Source organism: Engystomops pustulosus, chromosome 1 (assembly GCF_040894005.1).
Source record: "Engystomops pustulosus chromosome 1, aEngPut4.maternal, whole genome shotgun sequence".
NCBI lineage: Eukaryota > Metazoa > Chordata > Amphibia > Anura > Leptodactylidae > Engystomops > Engystomops pustulosus.
Window position 1 is genome coordinate 75,395,252 of NC_092411.1, and position 20,362 is coordinate 75,415,613.

Sequence of the window (20,362 nt, forward strand, 5' to 3'; positions counted from 1 at the left end):
TCCATAGATGGTTAATAGCAGGGGATAGGTAACATAACGGTAGCAGGGATGTGATTATGGATTTACTCACATCCTTGCTGTTTAGTGAGGCAGTGTGAATACTACTACTATTTGTAATCTTCTTGTTGCAAGATAGTAGTTGTCAGACTCCTGCAGGTTGGTATCCTGCCTAATCCAATCCAAATGGTTACTGTATAGATTGGATGCTGGTATACTGACTGCCACTACTAGCTAACAGATTTCTGACTGCCACTACTAGCTAACAGATTTCTGATCTGACAGGCTGATATTCTATCCTCAGTTTGTTTCACAGCTTCTATAGGCTGACTGAGCTGTATTCATACTGTCTAAACTCACTGTGGCTCTAAGTGGCTATCACTGCCTCACTACTAAATAACCCTAGGACCCGACGCGTTTCTTTTTGCCATTAATCATCAGGGGTCTTAAAGTTTGGCATAGTAAGTTAGGGTGCAGAACATAAAGCAGCATGCGGTGTGCACGCCCGGCATAGTCGTATGATATATCCAAAGACACTCCCTTAGTCCAGTTTTTCATGGTATGTTTCGCAATGGTAAATGGTGTCCTTCCAAATACCTCTTTTGGAGTTATTAGTGTGTCTATACTGTAATGAGATTGTTACATATGATTTGCCAATTCTTTTTTAAAAATTCGCTTAACCCTTAGAACCTCTTTAATATATTGGATCACACATATGAATTAATCTTATTTTCTTTTTTTAAGCCATTCAAATTCTTCTTTTCTCTCTATCTTCCTCTCTAACTTTTTCATAAGCTTGTTTGAGAACAATTGTTTTAGTATAATTCCTATCCCTGAACCTACTAACAATAATCGCTGCCTGGTCTTGAAAATCTATCTCTCAAGTGCAGTTCCATTTTATTTTTTTTCAATTGATCCTCAGGTATGTTAATTACACAGGGTCTATGCTGAGAACTAGTTAATTTTTTTAAAATGTAATTTTTTTGTGTGTATAAATAGTACTTTGCTCTATATTGATCTCCAAATCCAAAACAATTTATTTACTGGAAATTATTTTGGGTGTGAAGTGTAGATTAAAATCATTATTATTATATATATATATATATATATATATATATATATATATATATATATATATATATATATATATATATATTGTATAAATTAAAATCAATTTAGTCAATTAAATTTAATTTAGTCAATTAAAATATTAGGATACAGTCGTCAATATAGCATCTATACAATATTATATTTTTTCAAATAAAATTAATATTACTAATATTACTAATATTACTATACAGATATATCTTCTCAATTTCTTGCACAAATTTCTTGTACAACCTCCCCCACCCCTATCTTCTGACTTTAAGACTATCAACTTATCTGCCTATAAATCCTTTAGTGTTGTCCTTTCTTCCTTAGTAAGAACATCCCTAAAGTGATACTTAGGCATAGATTGCAATTAATTTAATCCTGTTCTCTGTAAGATTTCATACATTCATTTCCAGGTTTTTAGGTATAAACATAGACTTTTTATTTACGTTATTATAAGTATGTCCACCTATATCTACCAAACCACCCTTCTCAATGCAAAAATCTTTTTTAAATGAATATTTCTAATAAACTTTTCTATATCTATAAACATCTAAAACTTATTTAGCCCTACCTCCGAGGCATACTTAAAACCTTAATTTAGAACATGTGTACTTCTGTGAAACTTTTGGAAGATAGATTAAAAATCGCTTTCATATCTACGTCCCCCTTGGATTTCCTGTGTGTATTCCCTTTCTTTAAAAAATTATTTTTCTGTTCTATGGGGCTCTTAAGTGTATCATTTTCAATTTCCCATTGGAGATTAAATCTATTTAGATATTTATAATCCATTCCATTGTCTTAAATTTAACCTTCTTATCAGTATATCTACCATTGGATCCATGTTCCCAAACTAGATAACTTTTCTGATGGTTTTACTGTTTTTGATAATATAGTGGGTTGTTTATTATGATATTCCTCCCTTATCGATACCTATTTTCTTCCTGTGCTTTGTATTTCTGATGATGTCTCCATTCATCGTTATTTCTGTAGGAGAAATTTCTCACGTTTTGTAAAATTATCATGTGTGTTACTTCATTTATATATAAAAGAATGAAGTAACATAAATGATAATTTTACAAATCATGTGAGAAATTTTCCCAACAGAAATAACAATGGGTTTTATGCATTTCAAGCCGACTAATTCTTTTTATTTTTCCATTCTTATAGATATAACATTCACTGCACATAAATTCACGTTTGGAGAAGTGGTCATCTTATCGTTGGGGGCACATTTTCTTTTCAATATTTCAATATGTGGGATAGAAGTGCAAAATGTTCCCTATATGGGACCACTAAAGGAGTAGATAACTGACCTGATAGGCCCAGAAAGGGTTGCCCCGGAGTTGGTCGCATGCCTTACATGTTGCCACTCTATATGGGAGGTTATTGTTTAGGCTGGATTGTCCTGTATGCGCAGACTCAGCCGATGTCACAGTCATGTGATCTCTGTATTACCCAACACTCTATGCATGAACTGAGTCAGGTGACCGGGAGCATGCAAATTTGTCTTTTCAGTACGCCGATACTCACATATCCGGTCCCAGCTGATCCTTTGGTGAGCGTTTGATCCATAAACTTAATATAAGCACTGTTGCACTTTATATATGTTCATTATTGTTATATATACTATATCATTGGAATACTTTGTACGATGTTACAGTATGAATTGATGTTGTCACAGAATTGTATGTATTTTGAAGTGATGTCACTTCCTCCATGTTTTGTATAAATTTTACGCACTTTGTATACAACTTTGCTTGAGGAAGGCTCCAGGCCATAGGAACCGAAAGTAGCTTGGCACATATTGGAATAAACCAGTACCTATTTTTACAAGTTACCTCGGAGTGCTGCCATTTCTTTGTCATTTTGAATTTTGGAGGGACTATTAGTCCAGGTTCTTGGAAATGCACTCGGACATTATAATACTTTGAGAGTGCTGCTACTACATCTTTTGTTACATATACTGTAAATATATATATATATATATATATATATATATATATATATATATATATATATATATATATATATATATATCATCTCTATTATCTCCAATTCTTTTCTATATCCTCGATTCTTCCATGCTGCTTTCTGGATAGTTGTTCCTAACCTTCCCTCCTCATACTCCCTAATCAGCAAAATCCCGCCATCTTGTAGTGATCCATTCACACCTCCATTCACATCCATTTTTTTCTGTCACCCATACATCCATTTATTTTCAGTCCTTTTTATTTTAACTTGAAGAGTGGATTGCATTCTGATAGGTCTTCATGTCTGGTGTGAACGCGGACTTACCTTTATTCTTTACTATTCCCAATATGGAAAGTTGAGTGATGCTTTTCAGACACATTTCGTGCACCATGCCTTTTTCTGTGTTTAAGAGTTTGAGCACAATCCAATTTTAAGAATTTTGTGCTTGTAGAGTATAAGAGGACTTTCTCTGTGGGATCTCTGCTTTTCCATTAAGTATTCCAGCTTAGTCAAAAACGAACCTTGCATGTATTTTTTCACAGTAACCCTTGTTTAAAGTAACTAAAGAGTGTCTTTACTGAATTTTAGCTTTCTATTACTTTTTTTTTTAACTCTTTCAGATTTGAAATGAACTTTTCTGATATTGTACTGTACTTGTAAATGTTCCAAGGCAGAGGGTGTGTGTAAAATTCCCCCAGAGATAAGTGTCATTGTTATGCACTATGAAATTCTGTAACTCCAAATGGCCCGGGAGGATGTAACAGCTCTAAGTTGTCTGTTTGATATGTGTAACATAAGGTTTGTTCAAACACATAAAAAACCTTGCAGGTAAAATCATACTAGAAATATATGGCCATATATTAAGTAAGAAAAATAAAATGTCAAGCTGATATGTTATGAAATCTTATTCTGCCTTCACAGTGCATAAAGTCTTCGCAAAAGAAAATATTTTCCTTTTATATGCTTTGAGCAAATGCCCTTTCAACATTGATGCTGAATTATTTCTGCTGTTTCTAGGTATATTTTGTTTTCTGCTGGCTTAGATCTACTGCATGTGTGTACATATTAGCCCATTCATCATCATATAACCTTGGACAGGAATACAGGACATGTAAATCCTTCCCTGCTTAATTGAATAATAAAATATTAAATGGTAATTTTAAGTTGTATTACTGCCAGGCGATATGTCATGACCCTTTGGGAGAATACCCAGCTTTCTATCATCTCTGGAAAGCTGAGGTTGGAGGTTTGATGAGGGCTGTTTCAGCTGCTTTGAGTATTTCTTGGGGTTGATAAAAGGCTGGGAGTCTGGTGTCTGAGAGTGGATCAGTGCTGGAACCTGTTTATTTTAGTTTCCTGCCAGTGACCCTGGAATCCGGCAACCTGCAACCCAGCAGCCTCCAATCTTGGCAGCGGCGCTGGAACCCAGCATCGCCTTTCTGTCAGTGGCCCTTGAACCTGGCATCCTTCCATCCCACTGGTGGTCCTGGAACCCTACACCCAACTATCCTGCTAGCCTGCCCTGGACCACCAGCTATCCTCCTTTGCCCAGATCTACAAAGTCTACTCATTAGAGTTAAAGTATTAATTTGTTTTGTTCTTTTTAAAGAAGCCCTCCATCCATAACACAAAATGTAAAAAATATTCGGTACCAAAGCTCATTATACCTGCTTCCTGCCATGCTTATGTTAGAGTAATGCTCAACTAGTAGATTTAATTACATAATGCCCGACAATAAAGATGCAGACATCATTTGCTGCATCTTAAGTAAGTTCTCCAAAGACCTCACCCAAAAATCTTTATCAATATATATATATTTCATGGGAGTTTCTGAGGTAGATACAAGGAGGAGTTATGGGTGTTAATGTGTGGAACAACTTATACACAGCTGATTACATAATTACATGTGATAGCATATTGGTAATATCTTGTGGTTCAGACATCTAGAATTATTCAGTTCTCAAGTTAGAACTAAAAAGGATATATGTAATGCCTCAATAACATCATGAAATATCTTTGGCCTTTTACATATATTCTAAGGCGAGAATAATTGTGCTACAACTGACTGGGGTAAGATTATAACACACTTCTTTAGCAGAATATGAATATGGAAAATATGGAAGCAATATGTGTTGTGTATCTGCATCACAATCATGTATATAATATATGAAATATAAACACATCAAAATATCACACTGACTTACCTGCACACAGAGTGAATTTTGGGGGGCAAACTGTCGGGAGATCAATTTACCTGTGACAGATGGGTCAAATTGAGACAAATCCAACAGCTGAGGTTAATAACATGATGAACAGCACAGAAGGCACCAAGTATGTTGACTATTCATGCCTGATCTGTAGTGTAGTTTTGTTGTCTTGGTAAAGTATTCTGGAAATTAGCAATTACTAGTGAGCCTAAGGGGTCATTACAGTTTTGCTCCATCTGACATCTATGATTCCTTTACAGCAATAAGGATGTACACCTCTTTGACCACAAATTAGTTTTAAAGAGATATACCACAGGAAATTAATATGAGCACCATTATCCCTCAACAGGAATTGAAGGCCTTGTAAGCATTGGAGGAAATGTTGGAAGAATAAAATGGAAGTGTTCATAGGAATGGGGAATTCCCAAAAACTATGTTACCACCCTCAAAATATTTTCTTTCCATGGTAGGTCATTCTAATGTGTAATTAATTGTTAATTTTGATGTCCACTGAACATACACCTCATATCTAATTGCACTCCAGAAGAAAGGAGGGATATCAGATAATTTGGTCAGTTGAAGGACATTGCAATAAAACCGTCATTATTGGGTTATTATGTGGCCCACTACCCTATATTAGATATAAGTTAATGATGACACTTTTTGAGGCCCATGATAAAAACATTATCACCAAAATACAGAAGCCAGGTCTCTTACCAATGTAAGACAAATTTGCGTCTTTCTGCTTCCTAAGGTACATAACCACCTGATGGACTATTGTACAAGGGATTGTCAGTCTCTGTGAGCCAAACTGCCAATTGCTAGACCACCAGTAGAGATACTACCCTTGTAGGGGACACCACAGACAATCTAAACGTAATTGATAGTTTACAATTAGGCTAAGATATGTTAATGGGAACATGTGATGAAAACGTCCATTGCACATAGGGATGTTCTGCAGGCCTGCAGATTGTTTATGGAAATGGATTATCCTACCTTGTTTGGAGATGGAAGATACATTGGCAGACCTTATATCAGGACTCCTTGAATTCACTCTGACCCATAATTCTTTATTTTTAAAGATGTTTTTTGAGCTAATCCTTACTCCATGCTATCTCATCCCACTCTCTGGCTCTTATTATCAGCATCCCCATTGTCGAGGCTCAGAGAGTCTGCTCAACAGACTCAAATTTGAGACACAGATGAAGGAGCTAAGGAGAAGGTTAAAAGTGCCTCCAAAAGCGCTGTGGTCAATAAAACATCATGATGGGAGGTAGAAAAGCACCAATAAATTACATCAGCTGGGCTAGCCTGATATTAATAGGTTACTATTCCTTTATATACTGTGTTGATCTGTTGTAATCTGCTGTGGTCTATATTCTCATGCATTTTTTATTTAAGTACTTCATATACTTTTGTTGCTCCCATCCCTATGTATTTTTAATCTAGTTTATGGCGCTCATTTACTAAGGGTTCAAATCGCGTGATTCAGACAGGATTTTGGCGCACACGAACGGATTTGCGCCAGGTTGCATGCAACGGAAATTGGGGGTGTGGCCGTCAGAAAACCCTACGGATTCGGAAACAATGCAGTATTTTTTTTAAAAAAAGTTTTGCTTGCCTGCACCAAGAAATAGAAGGTGAACTCCGGTGAACTCCAGCAGACCTCGGCGCAGCAGCGACACCTAGTGGATATCGGCACACGGACCTTAGTGAATCCCAGACGGACCCGAATCAGCGTCGGAGAACCTGCCGCCGAATCATGACTGGACCGGGTAAGTAAATGTGCCCCTATGTGTTTGGTTTGGTGATCCCCAGGATTTGTGCAATATGTTTTGTTATTTGTACAATATGTTATAATAAGGGTGTTGTATTGTATTGCAGTATATAGCAGTATTACTGCTGATCTCTAATAGCCTGCCATCAGCTGGCTATTAGAGATCTTTACAATGAGATTGTAAGGCTGCCATGACAACCGATAGCTGCCCTCAGATGATGTCACTATCCTATCCTGGGTGCAGGTAAGCGCGTGTCAAGTGACATATTTTTTTTTTAAAGTTCCCTGACGGCCCCGTCCCTGTTTTCTGTCGCGTGCACCAAAAACCCCGGGCAATTCAGGGAAAATGGCGCAAATCAGTAATATTCGGGAAACCCAATGAAAAATAGCGATTCAGGCTCTTAGTAATTGACCCCCAATGTGTGCATTGTATCTCCAAATGCCCTTTTATAAAGTTTTATTGTTGATTTAAAAAAAAAAGAGCTGAAGAGTTCTTCTAGGACTTATTTTTCAGCAAGATAATGGCAAGTAGCATATGACGTGTGACATATAAATCTTGAATTAAACCTATTACAAAATGTATTTGAAATGCTGAATGGCTGGATAATCTAGCACTGTGACTGATATAGTTCTTTACAAACAGATACCGGTACTTAAAATATATCATCTGTCCAGTTTTCCATTTGCCACACACCATTTATTAAGTTTCTTTTTCAGTAAGATACTTGTCTACCACTTATGATATGTATGAGTTAATCAGTGAACATGAACTGGTTAATACTGCACCATCATACATTAAGATCATGAGTGTAATAGGACAGGCTTAAATGGAGTGGAAATATTTTAAAACACAAAATCTTCTGTAACCTTTTACAAGTGACATTAAATGTTTCCAGAATAGAGCTATAGTTGGATTTTAGTGCCACAAAATAAGCATTTAATCCACCATAAAAGTGGTTATTGCTTATTAATATGGAATAAATGTTAATCGTTAAGATGCCTTTTTACAAATTAATTGTATTTATTATGAAATAAATCTGCTGTAGTTATACGGAAGCCTAATTTTCCAACAACCTTAATGGGTACGCATGCCTTCAGCTACTTTAGCCATATTAGTTAACCCCTTTGTGATTAGCAAGCGATAATGTAACAGAAGCAATGAGAAATTTAATTGAGAGTATTGTATTACATGAAATAGATACTATTGAAATGTTCTATATGCTGTTTTATTATAATTGGCCGCTTGAGGTGAGATATTCTATCCCGATTTTCAGATTCTTAAATGGTAAGGGTGGAAATAATGTTTTCAGGTTGCAATCTCATGCTTGCTCGTTATATCACACACATAAAACATTTTCTGCTAATATAAAATAAAATGTTTTCAAATGTAGTCATGTTTAAAGGGCATGTATTACGCATTGCAGGCCACAGTGGGCTTATATGTATTGCATATTTAATAGAAACAGTAAAATTGCATTTTTTCTTTTATGTGAGCTGGTTTTGGCTCTCCAAGGAGAAGTTACATTTAAAATTCAGGCTAAAATATTCAAAGAGTGGGTGCGTGAACATTGAGTGAAATGCTGCCAAGAATGTATAACTGGTTCCTTCAGTGTCAGTGGGAAAGGAGACTCATGGCACCTCTTTCCACTGGATAGGTCTATGTGGGATTGAGAAGAAAGAACAATTTCAGATATGTTAAGAAGTTACATAGTTTATATGGTTGAAAAAAGACACGTCCATTAAGTTCAGCCTAGAGTGCTGACCTGTATGTATGACAGAGATGCTGGTTGCTGGAGCAGGCAAAAGCAGCTTTGCTTTTACTACAAAAAAACATCTTTTCAGGGAAGCCTATCACATTCCCTAATTGAATGTAACTTTAACTTTCTTTTCTGTAAACTTCCAATGATTTCTCCTCCTGTCTACGTAATCCCTCATCAGTCAACACCATTAACCCCTTAACGCTCTGCGCCGTAGCTCTACGGCGCAGAGGTATAAGGAGTGTATGAAGAGGGCTCACGAGCTCTCTTCATACAAAGGTGGGGGTTTTTGCATATTGCAGGAAACCCCCACCGCTAATAACCGCGGTTGGTGCTTGTACCGATCGCGGCTATTAACCCCTCCGTTGCCGCCGGCAAAGTCACCGGCGGCATTCAAAAGACGGCCATCTTTGTTACGATCGCCGCGCCCCCGAACGTCATCGGGGGGCGCCAATCAGTTGCCATGGTAGCCTCGGGTCTTCATTTGACCCGAGGATACATGGCTTCTGCATATCCATTACAATGAGCATGTGGCTCATTGTAATGTATAGTGTGCAGAAATGCCATATACTCCGATACAGAAGTATTGCAGTATATGGTAGGAACGATCTGACCATCTAGGGTTAATGTACCCTAGATGGTCTAAAAAATTGTGAAAAAAAAAAAAAAAGTTTAAAAAAGAAAAAAAATTAATAAATTATTAAAAATTCAAATCACCCCCCTTTCCCTAGAACTGATATAAAACATAATAAACAGTAAAAGTCACAGACACAAAACGCCCAATCTATCAAAATATAAAAACGGTTACAGCCGACGGTGACCTCCGAGACGGGAAATGGCGCCCAAATGTCCGAAATGCGACTTTTACACCTTTTTACATCACATAAAAAATGGAATAAAAAATGATCAATATGTCACACAGACCTCAAAATGGAAGCAATGCAAACGTCGGCTCATTTCGCAAAAAAATTACACCTCACACAGCTCCGTGCACCAAAGTATGAAAAAGTTATTATCTTCAGAAGATGGCAAAAAATTTTTTTTCTTTTTTGTACACATTCGTTTAATTTTTGAAAATGTATTAAAACACAATAAAACCTATATAAATTTGGTATCACCGCGATCGCACCGAACCAAAGAATAAAGCTGAGGTGTTATTTTGAGTGCACAGTCAAAGTCGTAAAAACTGAGCCCACAAGAATGTGATGATTCTTCCACATTTGGATTTTTTTTTCAGCTTCACAGTACACAGCATGTTAAAATAAATAACATTACGGGAAAGTAAAATTTGCACAAAATAAGCCCTCACACAGGTCTATACACGTAAAAATGAAAAAGTTATGGATTTTTGAAGGTGGAGAGCGAGAAATGAGCGAAAAAAACCTGCGTCCTTAACCCCATAGCGCAATAAGACGTACCCTTACGTCTTACTGCGCATGGGGGAGTATGAAGAGGGCTCACAGGCTGAGCCCTCTTCATACTCACCGGGCATTTGCTTCATAATGAAGCAAACGCCCGTGGCTAACACCCGCGATCGGTGCTTGCACCGATCGCGGGTGTTAACCCTTCGATTGCCGCCGGCAAAGCTGCCGGCGGCATTAAAGAGCCGGCGGCGCGTGGGCGCCGCCATCTTGGCTCCGATCGTCACTCCCCGTGACGTCACCGGGGAGCGGCGATCCGTTGCCATGACAGCCTGGGATCACACAAAGATCCCAGGCTGTCATGATCGAGGCTATCTATTATAATGTGCGATCTGCACATTATAATAGATGGTATGCAAAATCCCCATATACTGCCATACTGTAGTATGGCAGTATATGGTAGGATCAATCAGACAACCTAGGGTTAAAGTACCCTAGGGAGTCTGTAAAATAGTAAAAAAAATAAATAAAAAAAAGTAAAAAAAAAAAAATTATATTAAAAAAACATAAAAATTCAAATCACCCCCCTTTCCCTAGAACTGATATAAATATAAATAAACAGTAAAAATCATACACATATTAGGTATCGCCGTGTCCGAAAATGCCCGATCTATCAAAATATAATAACCGTTTTTCACTGCGGTAAACCCCGTAGCGGAAAATAGCGCCCGAAGTCGCAAATGGCATTTTTTTGCCATTTTGAAAAATAGAAAAAATTCTATAAAAAGTGATCAAAATGTCGAACAGTCCTAAAAATAGAAGCATTGAAAACGTCATCAGAAGTCGCAAAAAATGACACCACCCACAGCTCCATACACCAAAGTATGAAAAAGTTATTAGCGCAAGAACACGGCAAAATGAAGAATTTTTTTTCTGTACAGGAGGTTTTAATTTTTGTAAATGTATGAAAACATTATAAAACCTATACAAATTTGGTATCCCCGTGATCGTATTGACCCAATGAATGAAATAGACATGTCATTTGGGGTGCTCAGTGAAAGCTGTAAAAACCAAGCCCACAAGAAATGGCGCAAATGTGTTTTTTCATCATTTTCACTGCATTTAGAATTTTTTTCCCGCTTCCCAGTACATGGCATGGAATATTTAATACCATCACTACGAAGTGCAATTTGTTACGCAGAAAATAAGCCATCACACAGCTCTGTACATGGAAAAATAAAAAAGTTATAGATTTTTGAAGGTGGGGAGTGAAAAATAAAAACGTAAAAACGAAAAAGGGCCTGGTCCTTAAGGGGTTAAGGGGTTAAACAGGTTTGATTGCAGACCCTGATTTATAAAAAAATATTGATAGCTGCCAGTGACTGGTTCATTCAGATTTATTTATTTAATTATTTTATCCCCTACAGAATGGCTAGATCAATTTACAAATCACCTTCTGTGTCACCCCTGGATTCATGGAATGTAAGCTCTTGTGAATAGGGCCCTGATTCCTATTGTTTCATCTGATTATGTTATTACCCTGTATTGTCTTTGTATATGTACTCCATGTACAGTGCTGCATAATGGCGCTATATAAAGATTATTATTATTAATATCCTTGGGTAATAACAGGAGGAGAATGTGCAAGGGCGGAGGTGAAGGCTGTGGAGAATACCTTCAAGGAGTCCAGCCAGGTGGGAACCCCAGACAATCATAGCAAACCCCACAGAATGGAAAGTACCACAGTTTAATAAAGTTCCAGTTTCTTCACTTTGGGTTCACCCTATGTCCTTTGATCATGTCTTATAATGTTAATGGGGGTAAAATTTGGGGTGTAATAAAATTGCAGCATCTAATTCAAATTACTCTGCCCTTTTTGTACCTTGGAACCGCACATGACTTCATGCTTTTCTCTTTTTCAGGGCTGCAACTCCCAGCATCTTGGTGTTACCTGCCCAACACACTACTGTTCTTTTTTCCTGCATCTTCCACCCTTTAGTCTGCTTACCTTGCTGTTAACAATCTGTCTTGTGTATAGTATGTGACCATTTATAACTGTGTTCCACTTTCCCTTACCACAGACTATAACTAGTTGAACATGGAATCTACTTGCTACATTGTGGCAAAACCTGCTAGGCTCATGTCAGCAGCCACGAAATCTGGCATAGTGACCTACTTATTAGTCAGAGAGGTAATAATTAGAGATGAGCGAGCACTAAAATGCTCGGGTGCTCGTTATTCGAGACGAACTTTTCCTGATGCTCGAGTGCTCGTCTCGAATAACGAGCCCCGTTGAAGTCAATGGGAGACTCGAGCATTTTTCAAAGGGACCATGGTTCGGGAATAAAATGTGTTAATTGAAAAAGAATGTCTTCTGATAAGTTAGCAGATGTATGCAAACATCTGCAATCTATTCTTCACTGTTCCGCGCGTATATTATCTCCCGACAAGTTAGCAGATGTGAAGAACAGTGAAGAATAGAATAAAAACAGTGAACACAGGATCATTTAAGTGAAAAACACAGTGAAGAATAGATTGCAGATGTTTGGCACATCTGCTTACTTATCGGGAGATACGCTGTCCCGGGATCCGCTGCTCTTCTTCCACTGAAGTCTCCCCGATGTCACCGTGCCCCGATGTCACCGTGCCCCGATGTCACCTTGCCCCGATGTCACCTTGCCCCTATGTCTCCGTGCCCCTATGTCTCCGTGCCCCTATGTCTCCGTGCCCCTATGTCTCCGTGCCCCTATGTCTCCGTGCCCCTATGTCTCCGTGCCCCTATGTCTCCGTGCCCCGATGTCTCCGTGCCCCGATGTCTCCGTGCCCCGATGTCTCCGTGCCCCGATGTCTCCGTGCCCCGATGTCTCCGTGCCCCGATGTCTCCGTGCCCCGATGTCTCCGTGCCCCTATTTATCTCTTGCCTTGTCTACCTGCATTACCAATAAATGAGCTCATTCTGAGATGGGCTGCCCTCTCCCAGGCTCCGAGCACACGGATGACGGTGTCACTGTGATGCTAGTGCATTAGGAATAGCACAATTTCATAAGTTGTTGGCTTTATTGAATTTATTTCAATGTGTGTTATTCCTTGTAAGAGCTCACAGAGTAAACCAGAGGAACACTAGGCAATGTGGGGAAGATTCAGTAGTCATGGCACAGTTTAAAAACACCACACCTGAAGTTTCTGGATTAAACACATCAGCGTCTCCGTGCCCCGATGTCTCCGTGCCCCGATGTCTCCGTGCCCCGATGTCTCCGTGCCCCGATGTCTCCGTGCCCCGATGTCTCCGTGCCCCGATGTCTCCGTGCCCCGATTTCTCCGTGCCCCTATGTCTCCGTGCCACTGCCCGATGTCTCTGTGCTGCTCCCCGGTGTCTCTGTCCTGCTCACCGTGTTCTTCAATGTGTTCTTCACACATATATATTGTTCTTCACATACTATTTTGTTCGCACCGTTCTGCGCGTATCTTCCGACAAGTAAGCAGATGTGCCGAACATCTGTAATCTATTCTTCACTGTGTTCTTTACTGTGTTTTTCACTTAAATGATCCTGTGTTCACTGTGTTCACTGTTTTTATTCTATTCTTCATTGTTCTTCACTGTGTTTTTTTAATTAAATGCTCGATCTCGAGCAGGGGAAATACTCGTCCGAGCAACGAGCCGTTTCGAGTACCTTAATACTCGAACGAGCATCAAGCTCGGACGAGTATACTCGCTCATCTCTAGTAATAATGAGTTATGATGAACAGACCTGTTGAAATTAAAAAATAAGGTGCAGCACCTGGGTCTTAATCAGTACCACACATGATTGGTTCATGATTTAATTACTGAGTGGGGCTATTCTAGGCCTTACTGATTGGGGCCTATGCTGGGTATTTTTTTGATGAGGGGGCTGTGCTGGGGATTTTATTGCTAAGTGGGGACTCTGTTGGGCATTTTATTACTCAGGGGCCTCTGCTGAACATTTTGTTAAATTGTAATATCTGTACTTGAGTCAATAAGTTTTCCCATTTTTTGTGGTGAAAGTAGGGGCCTCGGCTTATACTCAGGTCAAGTTCTACAAATCTACCATCAGTCAAACTGATAGTAGATGTCCTTTTAGTAATATTTAGGTCATGCTATAAAATATAGTGTTCAGTGCATTCAAAAACTACTGGCCACCTTTGTTCCATGAGGTAAACCTGTCATGGAGCCTCATGAGATTTTGCTTTGGTGCTGCCGGTGCCATTGTATTTAAGTGAAGCCACACTTGATGGTTACCTTTCCATATTCCAAAACTTTTTCATCGCCCCTATGCATCCTAATGTTGATCCTGGAGCAAAGAAAGAAATATAGGAAAAACTGAAATTTCCATTCTTTGTAGTGCTTTGAGAGTGGTACTTAATTAACACTATATAAGCATTGTAATGTACATTGTTAGAGGATTGCTTATTAATTGTATCTGTTATACCCAAATTCCCATGAAATTTCCTTACTAATTAAGTATCTCTGCTCCTCTCGAAACAATGGGAGATAAAGCCACAGGCAGTTATAGGAACACAATGCACTGAAGTGTCATGAAATACAGTAGCTTCCATACCTGCACTGTGCATAAAATGTGTATGGCAAAAGAAATCAGAGAAGTTTTAGTGACAACACTAAATAAGTAGTCACCATGAAGCAGAGGGGGAAAGTGATTTGAGCAGTTAGAGCTTGGTGTAGTAAAGAATCACTAGGAGTTAAGATGAATTTTATCGTGTCTTCAGATCAGAATAAATAAGACTACGCAATCTCCGTTTTTGGCAATAGGAGATAAATATTCCAGAAAGCAGTGAAGCACAGCAAGGAAACGGCATCAGTTTACAGGCTCCCTAACAACCCAAAGAAAACAAATTTGTGTCTGTAGCATCATTATGGAATCAATCTACATGCCGTTACTCCTCTCATACTCCTAACTAATCATAAGACTGAGAGCATCTTTCACACGACTGGAAGTTCTTGCAATCAAATTAGGAGAGCATTCCCCAAACTGAAATTAGCTCATTATGAAATCGTTACAGCTCTGAGGGATGATGGGTGGAACTCAGATGAAGATGTTGACAATGTTTCTTCAAGTGACATATGTGTTTCATATTTAGGACCACTTATATTTGACAGATTCTTCTTGACGTTTATTCTGCTGCTTCTTAGTCAATTTAGAAATATTTTGCCTTAAAACATGTAACTGCAAGCTAATGTACCAGAGACCAATCTCAATTCTGCTGCCTTCTGGTATATATGCTAGAAAATGGAAACATATTCAGGAACTTCAAAATGTGTCCGATACTGTACCTTACATGTATAGAAAACAATTCTATGGCATTTGGAAATTAAAATAAAACTTAACCTTGTATTTTTCCTCATTCTAATGTTCTTTTTCACAGTAATTATTGAAGATAATCTGTCAGCAGACATACAAGGCACATACAAAGCAGACAGTGTTGGGTAGTAGTCCTGCAGATCACATATCTTTGTGTGTGCTCAGTGTACACTGAGTGACAGTGATGTCACTATCCATAGAAGTCACCCTCAATATCTCCCGCTGCCAGTTACTGTCTGCTTCCAATGTTCAACACCTTCTCTTGCCGTCAGTGGGGAGGAGAAGGAACCAGAGGATGGATCCCATTGTATTAGCATATAGTTGGATACGTCTGTGCCATATGTTTAAAGAACACCAGATATCCTTGCGATGCACTCTTACACTGTATGGAAAAAATGCCATGTTAACCCAGCCTTAGCTCAAACCATCATAGATAGTGAACCCGCAATGTTCTTATTTGCGCCAAACATTGCGAGTTCAGGACCCCTGAACCTGGATTTCAGTTACAAGTCTGTGTTCGAGTTGGTTCACCACCACTTAACACCCAAATTTGGTGCAGGAACCAATCATGAGTGTTTACTTTTTAATTTCCCCTGTCAAAGCCACTGGGAGCACCTAATTGCAGAAGCAATGCATGCCCGCAGCGTGTGTGCAGGCCATTTTCCTGGGGGTCTTAGCTCCCCATGCCAGGAGTATTTAAAGAGTTCATTAGCAGGGGTTCTGTTTTGAATCTCAATAGGTCTGCTCATCACTAGTCATACGGTTTGCTGTGCAGCTCTAGACTTACTTGTATACAGTAGATTGATTGACAGATAAAGGAAGAAGTTCAACCAAGGAAGGAAACGAAAGTGATTCAATGAGGAAGGGGTGTATGGAAACTATATATAGGAACCACCAATGTTATTTTGATGTAACCTTTGTTGCTCCATGGCATCCTTTTTATGTACTGGTGCTCCGAACTAAAATGTATAATCTGGGTTTCACATACCTTAGATGAAGCCAAATGATAAATGCCACTGGGGACCAGAGCTGCTGCATCTTATTGAGTCAGCAGAGGGAATGGTTCCCCATTAGTAGGGGGCACCTTTAGGATGCGGTTGTTGTTGGGACATCCCCTGGCTTTCCACATAGCACACAACATCTGCTAAATTCCATCAGGATGTTGGAGTGGACTGCATGGGCCCACCTGCCCCCACAGGCCCCATAGCAGCTGCTATATTAGTAATTATACCCCTGTTGCACCCTCTGGGGCCTTGCACAAAAATTGCATATACTGACAGAAAATATAACAGATTTAACAGGAGAACTTTATTTTACAAACTATGGTTGCACCAGGACATTTTAGGGGCTTCATAGGAAAAAGGGTGAATATATATGCACATGCCAATTACCATATATACTCAAGTATAATCCAACCCGAATACAAGTTGAGGCCCCTAATTTCACCAAAAAAATCTGGGAAAACCTTTTGACTAGTATAAGCCTAAGGTGGGAAAAGCATTGGCCACAGCCTCCTCCTAGTATATAGCTATGCAGCCCCCTGCCGCCAGTATATAGTTAGCCAGCCCCCTGTCCCCAGTATATAGCTAGCCTGCCCCTTGCCTTCAGTATATTGCCAGCAAAACCCCTTCCCCCAGTATGTAGCCAACCTCTGCCCCAGTATATAGCCTGACTGCCCCAAGTACATAGTCTGGCTGTCCCCAGAATAAAGCCCACCAGCCCATAGTATATAGTCAGTCAGCCCCCAATATATAGACATCCAGCCCCCAGTATACAGCCATTCAACCCCCAGTATATAGCCAGCAAGTCCGCAGTATACAGCCTGCCAGCCCCCAATAAAGAGTTAGTCAGCCTCCAGTATATAGCCTGCCAGCACATAAAAATAATAATGCCAGACTCACCTCAATGATGGCCCCTGCAGGTCCTCTTCTAGATCCAGTCATCATAGTCTGTGCGCCACTAGTTTTCATGGACCTGGCACTGTCGGTGGGCAGGGATCTAGATGAGGAAAGATTTTATTTGTTTATATAAACAAGTATAAGCGGAGTGGTGCTTTTTCAGCTTATACTGGAGTATGGTATCATTTTGATTTTACTTCCAAAAATATCATCTGTGTATACTGTATATTGATGTTGATATTGGAATATAAATGCATTTTTTACAATCCTACTGGTACTTACATTCAATGGTGGCTCTTTATATGGACAGTATGAGCGAGCTCCAGGAACCCATATGAAGTCCTCCGTCACCCAGATCAGCAAAATTTCAGGGGTGCCACCACTGCAACCAGTTTACACATGCAAGTGGCAGCAGCCAGCCGGCACACTGACATTATACACGTTACTGGTGCCAACATGTCACCTATAGCGTCAAGTTGGCAAACTGCGGGGCCGTCTCTGCGTCACACAATGTGTGATACAAGAGGAGGAGGCTGCGCCACATGCCGGGGGATCAGGGTAAGGTAAGTGCAGATTTTATTAGTATTTATTTTTTAATATTGCCGTACAGAAGCCCTACTGAAATCTGGAGCTAAATACTGGGGGCCTGGAGATATATAGTGGGGACTGGAGACATATACTGGGGGGCTGACTATGATAATTTGGGGTGTTGCATATTAATAACTTCATAAGAGGGTGCTGCATATCACTGTGCTGAAAATTATACCATATTGATTTATAAGGATTCATTGTTTATTTTAGCTATAAGGGGTTCGCAGTGAATAAATGAATAAGTATGTAGTTGCGGGCGGCACTATATATTATACAATAAATTCAGTGTGCTGAATTTATTATTAATCAAGGGGGTTATATATTATATTACAGGGCACACTGCATATATTATTTAAAGTTTTCATGAGGCATAATTTACTAATTTCCACTGTAATCCTGGTGATATAATATTGTAAGTGACTGCGGTATTTTTATTTTTGCCTATTACTGATCAGTACTGTAGCCGTTGACTGACCTTATAGTATAACCCTCATCATGTGTTGTGTCAGTAAAAGTCTTCCTTCCAAATACGAACCGTGGGCGATGAGCAAGGGCGTTGTTAGTTGTTAGAATTTTTTCATTATGCTGCCGGTCCTTTTTTGGGTTCACCTTGTAAAATTGGTGGACATGATGCAGGGTGAGAAGAAGCAAGCTGCATCTGTGTATCTAAAAACTGCAGACATGTAGGGGGCTGCAATCTTTAGGTATCTTTCATTAAGCAAATACTGATAAAACAATTACTTACATAATAAAACCAGAAAGATCAACTATGATCTGCAGAATGTTTTCTTCTATATAATGAGGTTAAAATTTGGAATGGTGAACCCTGGTAATTCCACTTGAGCAGCATATGTCTATATTATGCATAGAATGTCTTTGCATAAATGTGTACATGGTCTCAACATCCAAACCATGGATCTGTACTGAATAAACTGTAGGGCAATGTGTTTTCTCAAGCATTCATCTTTTGTGACCCAAGTTTATCTTTTTCATGTCATATTCTTGTGAAACTTGTACTCTTGCTTATGTGACAAACCATGAGCATGCTCAGACAGCTCAGAGGGTAGATATACTCCAAAGGCAGAAAAAGGAGCATTCACCAGTATTTCTGTAATATTCTCATTCAGTATAGGAAGCAATATTATTATATAGCTTATTATAGAAGGGACAGAAGTGGAGCAGGTTAGTAGCTACAAATACCTGGGCGTGGTCATAGACAATAAATTAAGCTGGCATGAGCATATAGAAAAGGTCTCCAGACGTGCTAATAGTAATCTATTTTTTTTACGTAGACTAAGGGCATTTGACGTCCCAAGGACTATGATGGTCGGTTTCTATAACACGGTTATGATGAGTGCATTTGCATTTGTCTTAGCTGCTTGGGGCAACTGTATCTCTTGTAGGGATTGTCAGAGGATGGATAAGATAATTTAGAAAGCCTCCTCGATAGTGGGTTCGCCCTTTAAAAGATGGGAGAAACTAGTACGGTGTGGGATACTCAGAAAATTGGATAAAATTATAAATAACAGTGATCATCCAATGCATGGCGTGCACAGTTTAGTGGTTTTAGTTCCCGTTTTATTCTTATGTGATGCAGGTCACTGATTTATTCCTGGGATGGTAATCGAAAGCATATAGCCCATTTCTTAAATTTTAAATAATTATTGAGAACTTACGTAGTAGGCTCAAGATTTTCAGTAGGCACAAGAAGGGGATATTTAGCTGAAAAACATAGCATTCATGTGGACATTACTTTGTTGTGAACCACTTACCTAAGAGGTGTCACGAACCATGTACACCACCCCTTACTGTTAGTAGCAGCTTTCATAGATATAACATGACTTGCTGTACTGTAATACATTTCCAAGAAGTGGAGTAGAACATACAAATCGTTAAAGATGTCAACATGGCCAACCTCCTGATCTTGTGTGGTGAATGTGATACAATAACAACTAATAGCAAATGACAATGGAGCACAAGCACGAAGACCTTTGTTCCCGACACTTGGCCCATACAATATTTTGCAGTAGATAGTCACTAGTGAAGTGTTCATCATTACAAGACTAAAAGCAAGCATCTGAGTGTGCAATGAAAGCTTCCATTATCTTTTGTAGCTGCAAATTCAAGACAAAACTCTCTCCAGGGCAACTGATATTGACCATATTCTGGTAAACTCAAGGTCCTATTTTGGAAAACTATCAGTTATGTGAAACTACTGTCACAAGAGAGACTGAAAACCTACAGTGGATCTTAAAGAACATATGCCCCCACTCTGCAGCCCACACATTGGAAATCATTGGACAACTGAAGTTGAAGATTATGAATATTCAGCTTATCCTCTTGTCTTTTTCTATTTTATGTGTAAGTTTTTC